Raw genomic sequence first — 22,803 nt, forward strand, 5'->3', positions numbered from 1 at the left:
TCAAACAAAACAAACCCTCAGTGGCATCTGCTATGCCAAATGTGCTCTGTTTTTGCTAGAAGAGATCAATGTGGCCTGAGGTACATGGTATGCAGCCTTTGATTTGGTGAATAAGTTAATTCCATTCCTATCAAATAAGAGTATCAGAAATAGTTTGCATTTACACAGAAAGAACAACAATATATATTTTCAGTTTTGCTGCTGGACTATGTTCTCTCTCTCATTCTCTGTTGTAATACAACCCAAAAATGTCTGTTTTGTCTGGACATTCTACATGTTGTTAAATGCGGAATGTGTAGACAGAACATTGGTCCATGGCATAATGCTGATCAGATAGGATGTGCAAAAGATGGCTAGAGTGCAGGAAATCTTGGCAAATTGGCAAGAGGTAAACTCTATAAAGATTTAAAAGTCTGCTTCATCAGTAAAAATGTTAGGGGTCTAGTGGTCAGGGACATTCTGAACTATCTCATTAAAGGTAAAGACCAAATCATTGTCCTTTCATCTCTATTACGGCAAAGGAAACATAACTCCATGCAGAACTCTGTGGGTTCTTAAGGCAGCATATTTCATACCTGGGAAAAATATTCCAAGCTATAATCTGGATAATACCAAATGCTGCCAGATAGTATTACCTGTTAGATAAACCATTGCTCCACATCACTCACTTTATTTCAATAAGACTCCATTGACATAAACATACGATGAAAGAATTCAGACCTAAAATTAATTGACTGTATTTGGCACGCTGAAAGACCACTGGAAGTGACATAATCTCGTAGAAACTTGAGGACAGCAGCCATACAGAGAGTGCAGCAGCTGGTGGAGCAGCAGGCTGGTATGGCGGGGTTATTCTTGAACAAAGATTTCAAGCATGTTAGGAGTCTAAAGAGAAGGAAGTACAAATAATACCATGTTGTGCAAATAGCAGCTGGACTTGTAAATCAAAGGGCAATTCTTGTGTGCACAACTCACTGAAGAGGTTGTAGCACATTTACTGACTTTTTCAGTAAAAACCATTAGCATAGTCCTTCTGCCTGGAAGAATGGGGTAATTAGATATTCTTAATCTTACTTTCCAAACCCAATTGAAAGTAAAGATTATAATTGGCTAATTGATTACTAAGAAGGAACATATATATTTTATATTCTAGATGTAAAATTATTTTAAGGTTTATCTTTTGTGCTTAAGTTTTTGACTTGTTAGACTTTCAAACTATAGCATCATTTTTCTTCTAACTGGAAAGTTCAGTTTCTGAAGGAAAAACAAACTATGTTTTATATTTATTTTAAAATTTTATTACATCTTTATAATGTTGTTCCAGTACCAAGAGTTCAATAAATATTTAGCAATTCATTTTTTAAGTCCATGTTTAAAAGTTGGACTCATACAATACAGTAAAGTAGTACAGAACCTGGGGTCAAACAACAGAATTTTATTTTATTTTTTAATTTCTTTATTGATTAAGGTATTACATATGTGTCCTTATACCCCCATTACCACCCCTCCCAACAGTAGAATTTTAGCTCTTTGATTCAATATGTGACTTTGGATAAGTTATTTAAGCACTTTATTTTTTGTTTTTAAAAAATTAATACCTACCCTGCAGAACTTTTACAGAATTAAAGATTGAATTTGTGAAGCACCATGAACTGTGCATGGAACACAGTAGTTTTCAAGAAATAGCAGCCATTTTTACCAGTTTTGCCTATTTTACAATGTATTTTAGCACTTGGTAAAGAGGGGAAAGCATTATCACTAGACAATTCACTCCCTTATTTTTGGAAACTTTGCATATTTTCCATCTGCACAAGGATAAAACATAACATGGATATCACTAAGTGATATATTAAAAACTACTTAATTTGTGCATGAAGTAATCTGCAAAGTCACTACATCAAATCTCCTACTCATGCTTTACCTGTAATATTCCTTGGGTCTTCCAGTTTCTGTTTGAACACTTCCAGATACAAGACTCCTACCCCCTCAAGTCTTCAGTTTTGGGAAAGCTCTTAACATTAGAATATTTAATCTTTAAGATGAAAACAAATTAAGAAGCTCTTTCTTTTCCTCCCATTGGCTTTCATCCTACCTTCTGGAATTGTATAGAGAAGCCTCTATTGTATACAAGACCTTCGAATAATAAGATGGAAATACTAGTAACATTGAAAAGCAAATGTTAACTGCCACAATAGTGTGATTGATATGATGGGTGGACAGTCAGGAAAGAATTCAAAAACCAGCTTTTCTTAAGTTAGTTCTAACTCCTATTGCCCTTCATATCATCAATCTACCCAAATAGGCCTAGCCATTCGCTATCATATTGAAAAAGGGTAAATAGCAAGGCAACCCATTTGGTTTTAAAAATAAAAGCTTTGGAAAACAATAGTTTGATATTTGTATGTCAATATTTTCAGGTTAATTGCAAAAAATCAAGTAGTAGAAATTAGGTCAGATCATTGAAGGAAGAAAGATATAAAACAAACTATGAGAGTTAAAATAGAAAACAACAAAGTAAGAAAAAAATATTCCTCAAATATAATAGGCAATGATGAAAAGAGTATTTTATTGCTGAGCTAGAGAAGAAGGAAAAATGAACAATCTATGCCCTACTAAGGAATGAGAAATTTATACATTCCTGCCCCTTTAGAAAAGATTATGTGTTAGAGCAAAGGGCCGGTGCACGAAATTCATGCACTCGGAAGGGGGGTCCCTCAGTCTGACTTCCACCCTCTCACAGTTCGAGAGCCCTCGGGGGATGTTGTTGGACTGCCTGCAGTCAGACATCCCACTAGGGGTCCTTAGTGCTGCCGCGGAGGCGGGAGAGGCTCCCGCCACCACGCTGCACACATCACCCGTGAGCCTGGCTTCTGGCTGAGTGGCACCCCCACTGTGGGAGCGCACTGACCACCAGGGGGCAGCTCCTCATTAAGTGTCTGCCCCTTGGTGGTCAGTGTGCTTCATAGCAATCGATCGTTTGGCCATTCGGTCGATTTGCATATTAGCCTTTTATTATATAGGATGATTGGCTGAATCATCCTCCAAGTATATTCAAAAGATACAAGATTGAGGCTATAAGGAAAAAAATATAGGATATCTGAATAGTATACATACGGGATTACAGATACATTTGCATTGCTACTAGCTTCCATTTTGAGAAAAGGAATTTAGAGTAAATTCCTGAAAATTAGTGAAAGGACAATAATATGTTTATCTTAGAAGATGTAGGAGAGGGAGAGAGGATTATTCTTGGAAACTACAGAATGTTAAAACCAAGTACAGGGAGCCCTTGCTTTGTATAGTTCAGATATGCAACAGTTTCAGTTACCACACTTTAATTAAATAATACCCATCCCACAATGACATGCTTCCTGGTTAAAGTACTGCTATATGTTCACCTGAACAAATGCATAAAGTACAAACTTAGCTGTTAGCTTTTTAGTCCACTCATTACTACATAAATAATAGATGTGCATCATGTTCAATGACCAATCACATCTCTTCTTTCAAAGTCTGTTAAAGATTACTATGCATCTCTCATTCAGTTCATGCACAGACAGCAAAGTATGTACTTGTGTTGCTTCCTTGTCTCCCAGTGATAAGCCCACGTGACATTTTAGAAACATAGTAATTGAAAGAGGGAATTAGCCAAGGAAGAGGAAAGTGCAGCAAAGAAACAAAAAGTGACACCACTGAAAGTGAAATTCTAAGGGAACATTAGTGGAGTTAGAGAAGAAAGAGCTGGTAATGGGAATGTTGACACTGCTGCTGCTCCAAAGACTCGACATGCAGCCGAAGGAACTTCATGAAGGTGAACTTATAGACACAAAGGACGAAGGCGGCTGCCACAAAAGAAATAAAAGGGTCCTTGAGGCAGTGATGTTGGCAAAATCTCCATTTTAAAGGAATTCTGCAAAAATAAATAAGTAGAGGAATTTGGGAAGATATGTTCTGACACTGAAAGTGCAACAGGTGAATAAAATAGCGAATCCAAACTTAGGACAGAGGGCTATGCTTCACCAGGGAAGAGAAAGGTGCTTGTCCATATCATAAACAATCCTGGGAACAGAAAGCAACGCTGTTCAAATTACTTTTGATAAGTCATTTTGCAAAACGGTGTACAAAAACATTAATTTTACTGTGTTTCATTTCCCTATTTATTTATAAGCAACAGTACGAATTTTTTTAAATTTTGAAAAAAATGTTGAAGATCAGTGAACAATCATAATTTTTCTCACTGATTATTAAGATTGCTTTGCATGGTTACAGTTTACATAGTCATTTTTATGAAGAACAAGGTGCTCATACTTAACTTTACAAAAATAAACCTTTTCTACTAAGGAATGAGAAAGGGATAGATATGTTAGATCTCAATTTAGTGAGCACTTAGATGTATCTCAGATAAACAACTCTTATGGGGTTGTTGTGCATTTACTGTATTTTCTATTGTGCTAGGAAATGTGGAGAAAACAGCATTTGCTTTAGTAGCTTTAGAAAATAATCATAAATCAAAATGAGCAAAATGAGGCAACTAGAGAACAATTAGGTATTGAATTCTATTAATTACTGATAAGGAGAGATGAATGCGATGATAGGTTTCTGGGGGAATTCGGCTTAGGGCAGATTGGGGATTTGAGTTCTGATGTGAATCACGGGAAGGCTTAGGAAAAGTGGAGAGGATTATTTCAGAAATGAGACACTTTGCATAAGCACAAGATCCTAAGTGGCTTTGTCTCTGTTCATGTACCTGGTGTTACTAAGGCATGGAGTAGCAATGGAATTTGCCAGAATATACAAATAAATATTTGGGGCATGACAAAGGGAAGCATAGATCCTCTGGAGCCAAATGCATTACCCTCTGGGGGTTAGTGCTAGGTCGGGACAAGGGAAGGACAAGATAGGATATCAGAAAATAGGGGGTGAACTTACCACTCTCCAAGGACCACGCAGATCCTGAAATCAAAGGCTAGAAAAAGAGGAACTTAAAGAATAGCATGAACTCTAAGAACACCAGTTCTGCTCCTTCAAATTTACACTCCATTAAATATACATATACATATACATATACATATACATATACATATACATATACATATATTTCTTTTTAAGGAAGGAATCAATTTGTAATTTCCAGTCGTATTTACCCAGTGACCTGAAGATGGCAGCATTGCATTCGTTCACTTAATTAAATGGGGGTAAAATAAGGGGATAAGACAATTGTTGAAAGAACTCAGCAAAAGTACAAGAAAAATGACTGCTCTGTGGAAAAATGGATGGAATAATATGTCTTCAAATGCTAGCTCATAGATGATACATAATTCTCTAATTGATGGGAAGAATGTCAAAGATAGATCATCTAATATATCAGAACTAAAAGTAGGTCTGCACAAAGCTGCCTCATTTAGTCATGAATAAGATGTATAAAATAACATGGTAAATATGTAAACATCCTAGAGTCACAATGATGAAAAGGAATAAAAAGGAGAATGCTGTAAAAGATCAAGGAATAGAGACTTGTCCTACAATGTTTTATGTAGTAGAAAATCTTTAAAGAATATGAATTAAATTAAATAAAAACTGATGACAAACAACAGATGAGACATGGCAAAAAATAAGGGAATATAAAGAAAAATGTTTTTTTCTGATGTGTGGACTGAAAAAAATAGAACACAAAAAGTAATCAGATGTAATATGGTATAATTTTCCAGAAATGAACAAGAACTTATTCCAAAGGGCATCATTTATTCCAACAAAAATTATTGTCATTGATATGTATCCTAGTAAATAATTGAATATTTATAATAATAAAAGACTTCTTCTTGATTATAGAAAATAAAAACAAATCACTTCCCAGCAGGGAAAGTCAGACTGACCTCAGACTTTTTCACAGTAACATTAACTACAAGAAGGGAATGGAGCAAAGACCATGAAGGAAAGAAAAGAAGTCTGACTGTAGAGTAAGTACAAATGCAAGAAGCAGATTTTCTTGAACCTGAAAGATCTCAAGTACCAGATCCTGGACAGCCCCCTTAGAAAAGAAAAAATATATATATATAACAACAATAAAATCTACTTGATGGTAAAAACTCTCAGTCAACCAAGAGAATTCAGAAATGGAAAGTTTGTTTTAAAGGGCTGGCATAGATTATTAAATCCATTTAAATCAAAAGTAAAGTTAAACAATTTGAGAATGTTTGTTTGCACAACCAAATACAAACATTAAAAACATCACTAAAGTAAACATAATATAATATACATGACAGGATGGTTGAAGAGGAAATAAGGAAATGTGTAGCAATACCAAGTATCTATCTTTCATAGTAGAAAAATTAGCAACTGGCAGTTTCCTTTATTCTTAATCTCAGCGGTCTTTTTATAAAGAACTAGAGGCCCAGTGCACAAAACTGTTCACGGATGGGGCCAGGCCAGCCCGGCCCCAATAGGGACAGATGGGGCTGGGCCTGTTGGGAGGAGGAGATGGAGGGAGATTGGCCAGCCGGCCCACCCCAATTGGGACCGATCAGGGCCAAGCTGGCTGGGGGAAGGGGCCACCGGTGATTGGTCAGCAGGCCCCACCCCCGATTAGGGTTGGGGGGCCTATTGGGGGCAGGGCCAGCCATGGGGAGAGGTTGTGGGAATTGGGCCAGCTGGCCCCACCCCCGAATGGGGTAAAGGGTGCCAGTTGGGGGGTCAGTGGCCTGGCTGGCTGGCCCTGCCCATGACAGGGAGAGGGGGCCAATCTGGGGTGGGGCCAGGTGGGAGGAGGGGCTACTGGAGGTTGGCTTGCTGGCCCTGCCCCCTATTGGGGTGGGGGGGCCCATCAGGGGTGTGGCCAACCAGGGGGAGGGGCTGCAGGAGGTTGGCCACCCAGCCCCGCCCCCTATTGGGGTGGGGGGGTATGATCAGGGGCGGGCAGGATTGGGGGGAGGGGCTGCGGGCCTATCGTGGTGGGGCAGCTGATCCGGGATGGGGCTGGCCCAGGGGAAGGGAGAGGGCATTTGGGCATAGGCCCGCTCTTAATCCAGGTGGGAGAGTCCCATCAGGGGCAGGCAGGCAGGGGGGAGGGGCCTCGAGGTTGGCCAGCTGACCCCACCCCCTGATCGAGCTGGTTTGCTGGCCACATTGGGCATTATAGTGACCGATCATTATGGTTGTTATGGCCGTTACCATCACTGGCTTTTTAATATATAGATAATAACTCATGATGTTTATGAACATTTATCTGAAATTTAAAAATATGTTCAGTTATACCCCATTTTCTTTTTGTGTGAAATATAATTAACAACAAAATTTAATAGGATTTAACCTTAAAAGAACATAATGTTAACACAGTCTTCTTACATTATATTTCACTTTTCTTCTCCTGTTCAATGTATGTGATTGGAAAAATACTTTTTATGTTTTGCAAATGTTTAGGTGGTTTTTTATTCTGTAAATGTTTGTAGTTTAAAATGATTTTTTCCCACCTAGAATTTTTATGTGGTTTGAATTTCTATGTTTTGTACAGGTAATATTTTCATTTATTAACAATCATTACTTAAAGTATTGTATACTCATTGTGTAATTTTGGAACACAAGAAAGTTGAAAACAAGAAAAAAATATTACTTATTCTATCATACAAAGACACTGCAATTAAAATTGTGCTTCCTAGATTTTTCCAATTTTTTTCTATCCCTAAAAATTTCTTACATATAAATTTGTTATATTTTATGTAGATCATGCTTTACTCCACCACAGAATTAATTTTCTAGGCTATTATAAACACTCTATAAACATCCTTTAAATGACTATAATATTTCATATGTCATAATTTAGATTAAGTATACCTCATACACTTTTTCAATTATACACCCTTGAGTGTTTTGTACATATGATTGTGGGAACAGAGATTGGCATGCTGATACTCAACTTCTTCTTTAACTATATTAACTTTTACCCATGAAATCACCATGTCTCGAAGAATGAGGACTTGGAGAATGAGGTTGAGTGAGCAAGATTTCTAGATTTAAAATGAACCACCTAATTCATAAAGCTTTATATACCCATTTTATTAATCAAAAAGTAATTTAACTTCCTATTTTCAAAGCAAGCATAAACAAGATGCAGAACCAGGTACTCAATTTTTACTCCTATGATGTAAAGAACTGTGAAGGATTTAATAATACATCAATGATATATACGTACATATATAGTAATCAGAGTAAGCTGTATGCTACAGAAACAAATGATCTCCAAAATATCAAGAAAGGTATTTTTCTTGCTCACCATAGATATCAATTGAGGGTAAGATTCAGATATGCTTTGGGTCATCTTTACACTAGGATCCAAATAAAGAAGCCTTTACCCATAACAATGCTCAGGAAAAAGAGACCACGTGAGCCAGGAGGTGGCTTTTAAAAGTTCTGCTTATATTTCATACTGAGGACCAAAAGGCAGGGATGTATACAGATAATCTCCCCATAGAGAAGGGAATTGGAGTGAGGCAAGTAGATTATTGGGCTAGAAAACTAGATTAGTCATGTGGACTGAATTGTGTCCCATTCATATATTGAAGAGCTAACCCCTAATACCTTAGAACAGCCCTGGGCAAACTACGCCCCGCGGGCCAGATCCGGCCCGTTCGGCTGTTCTATCCGGCCCGCGGAGCCGAAAGAGCGGAGGGTTCTCTTGCTCTCCCCTCCGCTCCTTCACCAGCAGCAGTGTTAACATGGCAACGTCGGAAACACGGCCGCAGCTCCTTCTTCTGAATGGGGGATTTATATCCACCCATTCAGTAGAAGGAACAACCTCTCAATCTTCCAGAGGCTCCTTGTAATGCCCGCGGACGTGTCTCCGGACATCACCCTGGGAATGCGTAGACACGTTATCATGGTGATGTAGGGAGACACGCCCTTGGAGAGCACAGTATCAGAGCCTTTCTGAGGTAAGATTAAGAGCTCTACTCAAACACAATTTATTCCTGTTCCCACATTCTGTACATATCAATGACTTGTTAATAAAATAACGAAGACTTTCAGCTTTTAGGGCTTGTATCCACTGCAGTTTTTTTCCCACTGTGGACGCGCACAGCAGGGAAAAAGACACACAGAGGACATGTCACACTAGCCATGCTGCGGCTGCATTTTTTTGCTGATACGGATGCGGTATCAGTAACGCTACCGTGGCCACTAACTGCATGTGTTAGCGGCAAAACAAATGCATTTTGCGCTGCGTTTGCTTCTCCCCCTTGCACCTGTAAAAATGCATGCTACAGGGCATTTGTGTTAACATGCACCACTGCTCATTAGCATCAACACAAACATGATGGAAACCTGTGTACCCTGCATTAACCCTAGCTGCGCTGCATTGCAGTACTGCACCACACTGCAACGGCAGCATGGCTAGTGTGAACGAACCCTAATTCAGTGGGTTGAACAAAAAGATTGTATAGAAATGTGATGAACTAAAGATTTTATTACAAAATCGCTTAATTTCAGGGTTTCAGAAGTAATTGGACAAATGAAAAACTGAAAATCAAATGTTCATATCTAATACTTGGATGAAACCCTTTCCTGGTAATGACAGCCTGAAGTCTTGTACTTATGGACATCATCAGATGCTGGGTTTTCTCCTTTGTAATGCTCTGCCAGGCTGTCACAGTAGGGGTATATATATATAAATATCCTGCCATTTCCAGCTTTTAATAAGAAAAACTGTTGCAATGGGCATTTAAAAGTGGCACTTGGTTGTTTTTATAGAGTCCAGTGGATGCAATCTGACATTGATAATGGGCTCTTTCACACTATGTGCACTGCGGCTATTTTTTGCCAGTAACGGAAGTGCTAGTGGTAACTACTGGTTACCCATGTTTTGCACTGCCCTAGCACCTCCCATACAAGTGTGTCTGGAAGACACAGCCATGTGCAGCTATGTGTGTTACCATAAACAAAGGGCCTGTGTGAAAGATACACAGGTTTCCTATGGAGGAAAGGGGTTGTTCTCTATGGTCAGGGGGTGCCTCTGTCCCATGTCTGAACTTTTTCAGATGATTTTGTTATATATATATATATTTTTAGAAGACCAAAAATGTTATAGTAGAGCAAATTTAATCACTTGTTTTTATACTTTACTGTCTTATTTTAGTAAAGAATTTAGTAAGAGAACAGTACTGTTGGTTTTAGCCCAATATTAAACATGAGTGGACCAAAGAAAAGGAAAGTGGACAGTGAATGCCGAGTGTTTAAGAGGGAGTGGACAACAAAATATTTTTTCACCGAAGTCCGATCAATGCCGATATGTCTGATATGCCAGGAAACACTTGCAGTCTTCAAAGAGTACAATCTCAGCCGTCACTTTGCCACAAAGCATGGCAACTATGCTAGCAAGCAGTCACCTCAAGAACAGGAGGCTACTGCACAGAGGTTGATGGCTAAATTACAGGCTCAGCAAAATGTCTTTCACAGACAAACTGCAATTCAAGAGACAACTACCAAAGCAAGTTTTATGCTATCATTCAAATTAGCAAAAGCTAGCAAACCTCTCTCTGAAGGCAAGTTTTTGAAAGAATGTATGATAGAGACAGCAGGTCTCTTGTGTCCAGAGAGCTAAGGCAAGTTTGAAAAACTCAGCTTATCGCGCAGGACAGTGACTCGTCGAGTGGAACTGATTGATGAAGACTTGGCCAGCAAGTTAAATAGTAAGGCAGAGTTCTTTAAGTTTTATTCACTAGCATTGGATGAAAGTAATGACGTAAAGGACACTGCTCAGCTCTTAATTTTTATCCGAGGGATTAGTGACAATTTTGAAATTACGGAGGAGTTTTTAGCCATGGAGCCACTGAAAGGAAAAACACAGGGAGAGGATTTGTATGACCGGGTGTCTACTGTCATCGAGAAAATGAAGCTACCATGGAGTAAACTTGCTAATGTCACGACAGATGGATCTCCAAATTTAACTGGAAAAAATGTTGGACTGCTAAAAAGAATTCAGGATAAAGTGAAAGAGGAGAACCCTAACCAAGATGTTATTTTTCTTCACTGTATTATTCACCAGGAATCATTGTGCAAGTCTATATTACAACTTAATCATGTTGTTAATCCAGTCGTAAAGCTTGTTAATTTCATTTGAGCAAAGGGACTTCAGCACCGTCAGTTTATTAAGTTTCTGGAGGAAACTGATGCGGATCACCACGACTTACTTTACCACTCTCGTGTCCACTGGTTGAGTTTGGGCAAAGTTTTCCAACGAGTGTGGGAGCTCAAAGAAGAGATTGCATTTTTGAAATTAAAGGGGAAGTCTGACGGATTTACTGAGCTGAGCGACAAGAATTGGCTGTGTGACTTTGCATTTGCTGTAGATATATTTTCACATTTGAATGAGCTAAATGTGAAGCTACAGGGAAAAGATCAGTATGTACATGACATGTACACTAATGTGAAAGCCTTTAAATTGAAGCTGATTTTCTTTTCCAGACAAATTTCAGACAAAGTCTTCACTCATTTTGCCACACTAGCCACACAGAAGGAGACCATCAAAAATTTGAAGAGATACAGCAAATCACTGGATGACCTGCATGCAGAATTCTGTCGTCGGTTTTCTGATGTTGAAAAAATTGACCAGTCACTTCAACTGGTGGCCTGTCCTTTGTCACAAAACCCTGAAACAGCACCAGAAGAGGTGCAACTGGAACTCATCGATCTTCAGTCTGACTTTGTCCTAAAGGAGAAATTCAGCTCTCTTGAACTAAGAGACTTTTATGCTTCACTTAATGAAGCCACTTTTCCAAACATCCAGAGGATGGCACAGAAGATACTGGTGCTGTTTGGGTAAACCTATGTTTGTGAGCAGACATTTAGCGTCATGAACATCAACAAAGCCCCTCACAGATCCAGCTTAACTGACGAACACCTCAGATCTATCCTGAGAATAGCCACAACAAAACTAACTCCAGACTTTGATGCATTAGCTAAAAAAGGAGACCAACAACACTGTTCCCACTGAAGTTGATGTTTTAAAGACCAAAAACCTTTCAACCCAGTCTACATTGCCATCTACATCTACGTCCCGGGCATAATTTGGAAGTTGCACTAAAGAAAATGTTTAATTTACTGTTTACACATTTTGTTCTTTTCTATTTGTTTTAGTTTTAAATTATTTTATTATATTTAAGTTTAATTTGAAAGGCTTTTGTACCTTTCCTTTGTTAGGCAATTTTATTTTTCCTTTGCCATCTTCAATATAAGGTATGTTATTGTGCTATGATTCCTCCATTTTTTGAAGTTTCAAATTATAATAATTAGTGTTTACATTCTTCTTGTTAAAATGTTTGAAATGAATAAAACTATTGAAATAAAAAAAAAAGACCGTACCCTTTTATGTAATGATGTTTACTTTGAATTTATATTAGTTCACACAAACACTCCATCCATGCTTTTGTTCCGGCCCTCCAGTCCAGCTTAAGAACCCATTGTGGCCCTCGAGTCAAAAAGTTTGCCCACCCCTGCCTTAGAATGTTACTGAATTTGGAGTCAGGGCTTTTAAAGAGGTAATTAAAGTTAAATGAGGCCATGTGGTGTGTTCTAATTCAATCTGACAGGTGTCTTTATGAGAGGAGGAGATTAGAACATACCTAGAGATGCCAGGACCATGTGTGCACAGAGTAACAACCATGGGAAGAGGGCGTGAGAGGGTGGCTGTCTGTAAGCCATGGAGAGAGGCCTCAGAAGAAACTAACTCCTGGCCTGTGAGAAAACAAACTTCTGTAGTTTTAGCCACTCAGTCTTATATGACAGGCCTGGCTGACTAAGACAAGTATAGCATTTCTTTCTTTTTTTTTTTTTTTAATGTTTTTATTGATTCCAGAGAGAGGAAGGGAGAAAAAAGAGAAACATCAATGTTGAGAGAGAATCATCCATTGGCTGTCTCCTGCATGCCCCCTATTGGGGATTAAGTCCGCAACCCAGGCATGTGCCCTGGCCTGGGATTGAACCGTGGCCTCCTGGTTCATGGGCTGACTCTCAACCACTGAAACACACTGGACAGGGAGTATAGCATTTCTTCATGAAAATTTCTGTGGATATTTTATTGATTTTTTTTTTCCGCATCATGGAACCCAACTGGGAAATAGGCAAGAAAAAGAAAAAAGCAGGAAAACAAGGAGATTATTTTGCCAACATTTTCTTATTTATGATCTAGAATTCTTTGACTGTTTATACAAAAACACCATATGTGCATGCACAAGTATATTTCTCACTATATTTATTTCTTATAAGTTGTTCACTGTGAAAAGTGGAGTCAATTTTCCAAGTTAGTTCATTGATTGCAAGTCACTATATGCAGAATTAAACTATCTCTACAATGAAAGTTTGATGTCATGTTGTAGGCAGAGTTTATTGAGTATCCATTCTAGAAAACTTTTAAAAAGGGAGTGTTGGGAGTGGGGTATATACATAATAGAAAACTAGATGTAGGCACATTTACCCTCTGGTCAATGAAATTAGAAAATTCCAATATTTGAGCACACTGTAGAATAATTTTTTTAAAATAACATTTGGAAAATATAAGTGAACTCTCTCTTAAACCTTAATATCTGAGGATTTACTAACTTCGGTGATATAGCTATTGTTTTCCTTAGAGGGAAAAATCACTTTAATAAATGAAAGGACCATAGTGTGTTAAAATCAAAACACCCTCTAAACCTCTGAACTATACAAAAAGAATAAAGTATAATAGAATACAATATATTACAAAATATACACATCTTGGCTGATAAATGTATTTCCTGGGAATTATCATAGATTTTTAAAATATTATACTCTGCTCACTGTTTATATTGAACTAGATATTACTAACTGTTTTTTCTTTAAATGGCTTTTTTTTTTTCTTACACAAGAGCATAAAACCTATTTGAAAAATCATACAATTACTTAGTCATTCTTTGGGTAGAGGCTGCACTTTGGTGTGTTAAAAAGTTCACTTTATTCAGAATGGAATTTCTAAGTAGGAACAAACAAGTATTATAGGAATAATTTTAAAGATATCTTTGAAAGCTTGATGTACAGAAAGCCAAAAAAATATCTTATTATGTTGTTAAAGTTCCAGAAGTTCTATGCTACTGAGCTCAAAATGTTTATCAAACTGAGTTATCCTTGTTAGAACAATCTAATTAGATAGAAATATATTCTGGAATCACTTAAATCTATCGGGGAAGAGAATTAATGCAGCTATATCATCTAGACTTTCAGAGTGCATACATCCTATTAATGCTAATTACATTTATAAAATGCAAATTACTTACTTCCCTTTGCTCTGTGTATTTATGTTAATGTGCACAATTTTAACTAAGGCAAAAATACACTTAAGCCGATAATCTTCATATAAAACTAAAATGATTAGTTTATTTTAAAAAATCCCCAGCTATTGTAATGGTGTGTATCCCAAAGTACTCTAAAGCTTTAATTTTCTAGTTTATTTATTTAAACTTTTTCTTTCAACTCCATAGAAATAAAAGTACAGGGTTAAACAGTTTCTGATCTCAAAGTTTATCTTGGGGAATTTAAAAATCACTTTTGGGATTTAGATAAGAGGCTGAGAGATCAACAGAAAACTGACAGATGGGAAGAATAATATTGGCACTAATTAACTGAATCCAAAGATGATACAACCTAAAAATGATCTCAAATGCTGCCTTAACTATGTAAGCCCGTCCAAAGGGCATAGGGAAGCTGTGCAGAGTACTAGCTCCATCCCTGGGGATGGACTGATTTGGATTCTGGTCTTAGCTCTGCCCTTTACAAGTTCTATAACTTTAGGCAAGTTTCTTACCATTTCTAGACTCATCTATAAAATGAACCTAGTAATCATATAAGCCACTTAGGGTTGTGAAGACCAAATTGGATCATTTAAGCCTGGAGCTTAGTGCAGTGCCTGTCAATGTAACAATTGCTCAGTAAAATTAGCCATTATAATCATGTTGTATCAAATCATGTATAAAGGGGATAGCTATAAAATATAGTAGTTGGATTGTAGCAGTTGACAATTATAAAATGTAGGATAGCAAAATAAAGTAAATGAATTTCTGTATCAGCCTGTATCGAAGAGAGTTGGCTTGAAGATAAATGAAGAATTGCTTCATGAGCAGAGTGACTGAAACACTGCTAGTGATGGTTGTAATGAGGTGGGTTGGGATGCTCAGCGTTGGAGTGGCATGGGAATGGGATGTGAGTGTGCGTGAGAACAGAGGAAGAATATGAGAAGGGATATGATGAAACAAATCCCAAATTCTCCTAGTTACTTCACGTATTTTAAAATTCAGTCTCTCTCTCTCTCTCTCTCTCTCTCTCTCTCTCTCTCTCTCTCTCTCTCTTTAAGTTCAATTTTAAGTTTTTGTACCATGACAAAACAAATGCACATATTTACCTATTAAAAAGTAGCACCCCTGCTCTAGCCGGTTTGGCTCAGTGGATAGAGCATCAGCCCGAGAACTGAAGAGTCCCAGGTTCTATTCCAATCAAGGGCTACTAGGTTTCAGACTCAATCCCTGGCCCTGATTGGGGCATGTGTGGGAGGCAACCAATCAATGTGTCTCTCTCACATCAATGTTCCTCTCACTCTCACTCTCTTAAAAAATAAATGGAAAAATATCCTTGGGTGAGGATTAACAACAACAACAACAACAACAAAAAGTAGCACCCAACCCCTTTGGCAGTAAAATTCTACAATATCTTCTCTGAATTTTCCCAAAAATGAAGTTAAATTCCAGGATGCATGCTTCTTATCCCGTACCTGTTCTTTTTGATACTCCTAGTGAAATTCAATTACTGTGCCATTAAAGTTAGATAACTTTGCTCAGCCAAACGAGTTTTTTTTACGTGGTCTATGAACCCATATCTCCAAACCAATGCTTTGAGTGCAATGCCAACAGGACTTCAACTCAAAGAGCAAATTCAGATGAAGCCAGCTTTTTTCTATAATGTTTTCATATGAAAATGATGAAGGGCGTTCCTGGCAAAAGGGCCAGAAAAGGGGCCAGTGCAAGTGAAGAGTGTGGATGTAATACGCATTTATCTCTACCATTTCTTTCATGACCTGCATGTAGTAGCCCCAGTAACAGAACTGCAGAACGGCAATATGACCAAGGAGTCCCTCTTCTGGGTATATACCTGAAAAACTTGAAAACACTTATTGTGAAGATATATAGGTACCACTAAGTTCATTGCAGCATTATTTACAACTAGAGGCCCAGTGCACGAAATTCGTGCATGGGGGTGTGTGTGTGTCCCTCAGCCCACCCTACACCCTCTCCAATCTGGTACCCTTTGAGAGATGTCCAACTGCCCATTTAGGCAGGGCAGTCAGAATCCCTCTTACAATCCAGAACTGCTAGCCTGCCTGCCTGCCTGATTGCCCCTAACCGCTTCTGCCTACCAGCCTGATCATCCCCTAACCCAGTGGTCGGCAAACTCATTAGTCAACAGAGCCAAATATCAACAGTACAACGATTGAAATTTCTTTTGAGAGCCAAATTTTTTAAACCTAAACTTCTTCTAACGCCACTTCTTCAAAATAGACTCGCCCAGGCCATGGTATTTTGTGGAAGAGCCACACTCAAGGGGCCAAAGAGCCGCATGTGGCTTGAGAGCCGCAGTTTGCCAACCACTGCCCTAACCACTCCCCTGCCAGCCTGATCGACACCTAACTGCTCCCCTGCTGGCCCAATTGCCCCTAACTTTCCTCTGCTGCCAGCCTGTTTGCCCCCAACTGCCCTCCCCTGCTGGCCTGGTCACCCCAAACTGCCCTTCCCTGCAGGCCTGGTCACCCCCAACTGCCCTCTCCTGCAGGCCTGGTCACCCCTAACTGCCCTCCCCTGATGGTTTGGTCGCTCCTGACTGCCCTCCCATGCAGGCCTGGTCCCCCACAACTGTCCTCTCCTGCTGGCCTGATCACCCATAACTACCCTCCCCTGCTGGCCATCTTGTGGTGGCCATCTTGTGTCCTCATGGTGGAGGCCATCTTTGACCACATGGGGTGGCCATCTTGTGTGTTGGAGTGATGGTCAATTTGCATGTTACCTCTTTATTATATAGGATAGCCAACACATGGAAACAACCACAGCGTTGTATGATGGATGACTGAAATATAAAAATTATCTCTGAAATTGTAGAGTCCTAAAAAGTTCTGTGTTTGCTTAGCATCATTGTAATTATATTAATTATATGAACAAAGAATAGATCATTTCAAAGATCAAAGGTCAAAACTTTCCTCCAGTTGATGTGTATAGCTTGTTTCATCAGATGTAAAAGCAAAAGAGGATGGAAGCTGGAGACGGTTGGGTCCAGTCAGTACATGCTTCGGTTCACTACATTTCTAAGCAGATTTTATTGTTTTCAAATGTATCTGCCATGTTTCTTAATTCTTTATGGCTAATGTCATCATGACAGAGAGTTATGATATTCATCTGTGGCTATTATGAGTACTTAGAACTCAACTATTTGCTTTTGAAGGATGCAGCAATGATAAAGATTTTTAACTTTTCCTTGCACTATTTTAGAATTTTGAAAGCATGAAGGAAGTGCAATACAGGTGAAATACATTAGGACAATCATCTTATAATATTAAGAGCTAAAGCTCTACCCAGATACTAAAAGGTACATGTATAGCTAAAAGCAAAACTAAGATAAGGGAAAGTGGCAAAGCTTCTCTCCACATCCTTCAAGCCATGTCCTCTGAGTAGTCCCAGAAACCAGACACCTTATTTCTTCATGGAAACCAGTTTCCCTATCTCTAGTTTCATATTTTGTCCTGCAGTCATATCCACAAGAACTCAAAAGAGATTACCTTTCCTGCATACTAATCTATTTAACTCACGTCTACTGAGCAGAAAATAAATGCACTCAATTCAGAGAGCAGGATAATTCCAAGTTAGATAGTAATGCCAAAATGGTGGTATGAGAAATAGACAGAGTAATGACTCTGTTATCAGCTAGACCTTTGTTTTAAATTTTTTACCCATTACTAGCAAGTGGTTCAATTTTTCTGAATATCAGTTTTCTCATTTGTGAAATGGGGTTGTTGTGTGGAATGGAGACATTGCATGAGACAGGACAGCACTGTCTGGAACAGTCCCAGGGACTTAATAATTCCAGATATTATTTCTGCTGATGACCTCAGAAATTTGAGGTAGGCCAGTGGATAAGTTATTTTTGGTTCTCCTACAAAACACTTAAAAGCCAGTCTTGTACAATTCATGAAACTACCTTGATTAAATGTGGTGCTTTATAACAGTAATGCACTCAGCAAATTAAATACTTTCTTCCTGCCAGGCATGATCTTCTTTGTGATAACAGTCCTTTGACTTTAGTATAGGGTTTCATCTTTCTCAAATTGCATTAAAAACATTATGTTATGTGATTTTCTCTTGAAAATCCCAGGAGTTAGGCAGAGCATACATTATTATCCCCATTTCAAAGATGATAAAATTGAGTATGGTAGTCAGGGTACCATATGGCTCATTCAGTTTAAGTAACATGAAGAGAGTGTAGTCAACACACTATTGACAATTGTGTGGTCAGTTTGAGTACCCCAACAGCAGAGGCCTTTGGTTCCCTATGGCCTGAAGGGCCAAAGAGTGGTAGGAAAGGGTTACTTCAATCCAGGGAGAGAAGGCTGCCTGATCAGACTATGACTTGGTTTAAGAATGCAGTCAGTCCATAGGGATTCAACAGGAATGAAACCAGAGTAATAAATATATGACCATCCTCTTTCTCCCTCTGGTCTATTGTGGTTGCTCCCATAAGCCAAAACCAACTGGAAGCCAGGGGTTAAGGAAGCCCACTAACGTAGTGCGTATCAGACATCCCACTAGGTTACAGAGCAGAGTGGTGAAGGGCCAGTGGCTATGAAAGGGCAGCAGCAAACTATCCAGAACACTGTTTTAACAAGGTCAGATGCTTTTGGCTAAGATTATACAAATTTGGAAGGGAACTAGACCTCAGGTGCTTTAGATTATAACTCTTGCTTTTATTTGTAAAACATACCATGTTGTCTTTATTTTACTAAGTATCTCCCTCCAATGCTTGTTCCCTTTAGTCTTTATTTTTTTTCTTTTTTTAATTTCTTTATTGATTAAGGTGTTACATATGTGTCCTTATTCCCCCATTACTCCCCCCTATCCCCTCCCACTCATGCCCTCACCCCCCTGTTGTCTGTGTCCATTGGTTAGGCTTATATGCATGCACACAAGTCCTTTGGTTGATCTCTTCCCCTCACCCCCACTCTCGCCTACCTTCCCTCTGAGGTTTGACGGTCTGATCCATGCTTATCTGTCTCTGGATCTGTGTTTGTTCATCAGTTTGTGTTGTTCATTATATTCCATAAGTGAGTGAGATCATGTGATATTTATCTTTCTCTGACTGGCTTATTTCACTTAGCATAATGCTCTCCAGTTCCATTTTTATAATCTGAAAGCAGAGCCCCAGGAGAAATCTCTATTCAGTATTATTTCCCCAAGTAGCTACTGTTTTTCTGAGAACATGGTTTGTTTTTGACCTGTGGGTACTTGAATTGATTAGATTTCCCTAGAAAAAGTTAGTACCAGAACTGACAACAAACTATTAAGGATGTTGAACTCTTTCATATATATATATATATATGTATATACACGTATCCATATATGTGTATAATGTAGTCACATACATGTATACTAGTATACAGGAGTGGACAAAAGTAGGTTTACAGTTGTAGCAAATAAACAATATAATATTTAATAAATAATATAATAATAAACTCTGTGCTTCTCATACAACTGTAAACCTAATTTTGCCCACACATATATATGATTTTTAATATTATCTCTCTACCTAAATTTACACTATTTATGCTATTAATACCATCATGTTGTATTTTATTTACAGTTTTAAATTACATTATTATTTTCATAAAAAAGTCATTAAAAGTGACTTGAGGAAGTATTTTAAATGGTAAAGTACTTATTTATTTGATAAATTATAGAAGACAGTAAAGCATAGAAAAAAAGGATAAAGTAATTATTGGAAACGATTTAACACATTGAGTATATATACATATATTTTGTTAATCCTCACCAAAGGATGTTTTTCCATTGATTTTTTAGAGAGAGTGAAATGGAGAGGGAGAGACAGAGAGAGAGAAACATTGATGTGAGAGAAACACATCAATTAATTGGCTCCTGCATATGCCCCGACCAGGGCCAGAGATCAAGCCTGCTACCAAGGTATGTGCCCTTGACTGGAATCAAACCTGGGACCCTTCAGTCCACAGGCCGATACTCTATCCACTGAGTCAAACTGGCTAGGGCCCTACTCATCCTTCTATTTCAAATCCCAATGAAAGAAATATGGCACTGACTGCATACTTGTTGCCTTCTAATAAATCTAGTAAAGTTCTGTCAGGAGAATAAATCTGATTATCTGTTCCCAATTGACAATTTGTTTACATTTTTACTAAAACATCCTTAAAAATATAGTACAGAATGAACTTGTACACTACTGAAAAGTAAGACTGGTCAATACCCTGATGACACAATCTGGAAGGACTTGGTACCTGCGTGAAAAGACACACTCCTTGACCAAACTTTGGCCAGGTTCCGTAGAGCCCTCTTGTCAATGAGGCCTCCATTTTCGCCTTCTGTCTCCATGGCTTGCTGAGCCTGATCTCAAGGAGAATCCCCTGATCTTTGATAATGATCCAGCTCTTCACCCCCCTCCTTGATAGCTAAGTCCCCAGTCTGTCTTTAATAAGAAACCTGTTAAACCAGTTTAGCAAGAATCCTACTATTCTTGATGTCTCCTCTTAGTAATATTTTAGTCACTGACCTCTTCACTCTGTTTCTAGGTTATAAATCACCAGCTGTCTTTGCTGTATTCCATGTTAAGCTCAGTTCTCTACTGAAGTCTCTCTCCTCTAAAATAGTAGTTTGAATAAAATCTGTCTTGCTATTTTTACAAATTTTCTGTTGCAAAATTTTTCTTACATTAGGAGAATTAATTGATGTAGTCACACACACACACACACACACACACACACACACACACACACACACACACACAGCCTGTTCAGACTACAGCATATGACACATTGCATTTTTGCTTCGTAAAATACACAACCTGAAAAGAAAAAAAAATCATAAAATGTGTTAAAGAACAGTGATGTAGACTCTATTCAGGAGGACTATTGCAACATTGGTCTAACTACAAAAATAACAAGGAAAAATGGAAATTTATACCCAAGGAACATGGGTATGTGGGGGGTCAGTGGATGGAAAATTACTAAGAGGAAATACCAGAGGTAAGGGGGATTCTAGCTAAACTAACCTAACAGAATTTTTGCTGTAGGCAAGCCAGGGTGATCTGACATCACCTGGGGGTTGGTGGAGGATGAGGAATCGGATCAGATATTGAGGAACCGGATCAGATATTTATTGAGGATGTGGAGATCTGGCAAAACTGACTTAGCTGGATTTTTGCTAAAACTGAACAATGCTGAGGAGAACACAAAAGCTCAAAGGCAGGGCCTAGATGAGCAGAGAATTTAGAGGAGCGTCACTAGAGTTTGGTCATAGAGAGACTCTGTCTACATCTCCAAATATCAGCTCTCTGACTCAGAAATTGAGAATTTATTATACGTAGAGAAAAAGATAAATGTTTTCCTACATTCTTAACATTATATCCAACAAGGCAGATAGATACCATTTCTCCTGTCTCTCATCCCTTTGTTAATTTTCTTCACCTGGAGAGGAATGCAAAAATCCCAGCAAATGACTAGAAAGGAAATAGGAGTGCAGTGCTGGTAGAGAGCATTCTGGGAAGATCTGACCCAGGAGAAGGATGAGCTAGGGACTTGTTTTATCCTACACTATGTCAGCTGAGGTCCAGAGAACAGGGCAGTGGAGGAAAGAAGCAGATTAACAGGGGAAAGCTTATGAGAAATAAGAAATTTGACATGATGCTCTGAACATCAACAGTGCTCAAACTGTAGGTCTGAAGCTACAGAGCAGGAAGAAAGAAGGAAGAAAATGAAATGATCTCATACCTATAGATCTCCTTGTCTCATGGGTGAGTGAGAATAAAGGCAAAGTGCAGGGTGAGCCCTTGATGGAGCTAGTTGACTTATACATAGGGGTTACAGCATGTGAAAAATAGGTGCCCTAGACACTAGTATCACTTGCAAGGTGGGGGAGACACATCTGAACTGAGAACAACTGAGGAATAGAAGATCTGTGGCTTCCATATCACGCTCACTTCTTGAGAAATTAGTGGACAGAACACCCTGTTACTTAAATTATTTTCTCCTGCTCTGTGAAGTATACACAGTTCAATCGACATACTTTAAATGGGTATATGGTGTGATTATGCTGCATATTGACAAGTGCATATAAAGAATAAAGAATGTAAGGTTATGCCCCTCTCCCCAATAAAAGCAAAGTGTAGGCTATTAAAATTACCGCACAATAAGAAGCAAAACAATCTCTCCTGGTGGGTAAAGGCAAAACTCAAAATGATCTATTGGACAATCTATTAAAAAATCCCAGCCATATGCTTGGAATAAGCGACACCATAAAGGAAAAAGGTAACGGTTCCCTTGGAGAAAACACACTGGGACAAAAGGTGAGCAAAACGAAAGTGTAGGTAACAAAGTAGGACAAAAGAGGAGGCAAATGGAGTAAAATAAAGATGAGAAATAAATAAAAGTCACAATATTAAAATGGAAGTTCATTCTGACAGTAAAAAATGAACATGCTTCAGAAGCAAAATCAAAATAGTGATGTGGAGAGCAGCATTTTTACTGTT

Source organism: Plecotus auritus, assembly GCF_963455305.1.
Source record: "Plecotus auritus genome assembly, chromosome: 3".
In the NCBI taxonomy this organism is placed as follows: Eukaryota; Metazoa; Chordata; class Mammalia; order Chiroptera; family Vespertilionidae; genus Plecotus; species Plecotus auritus.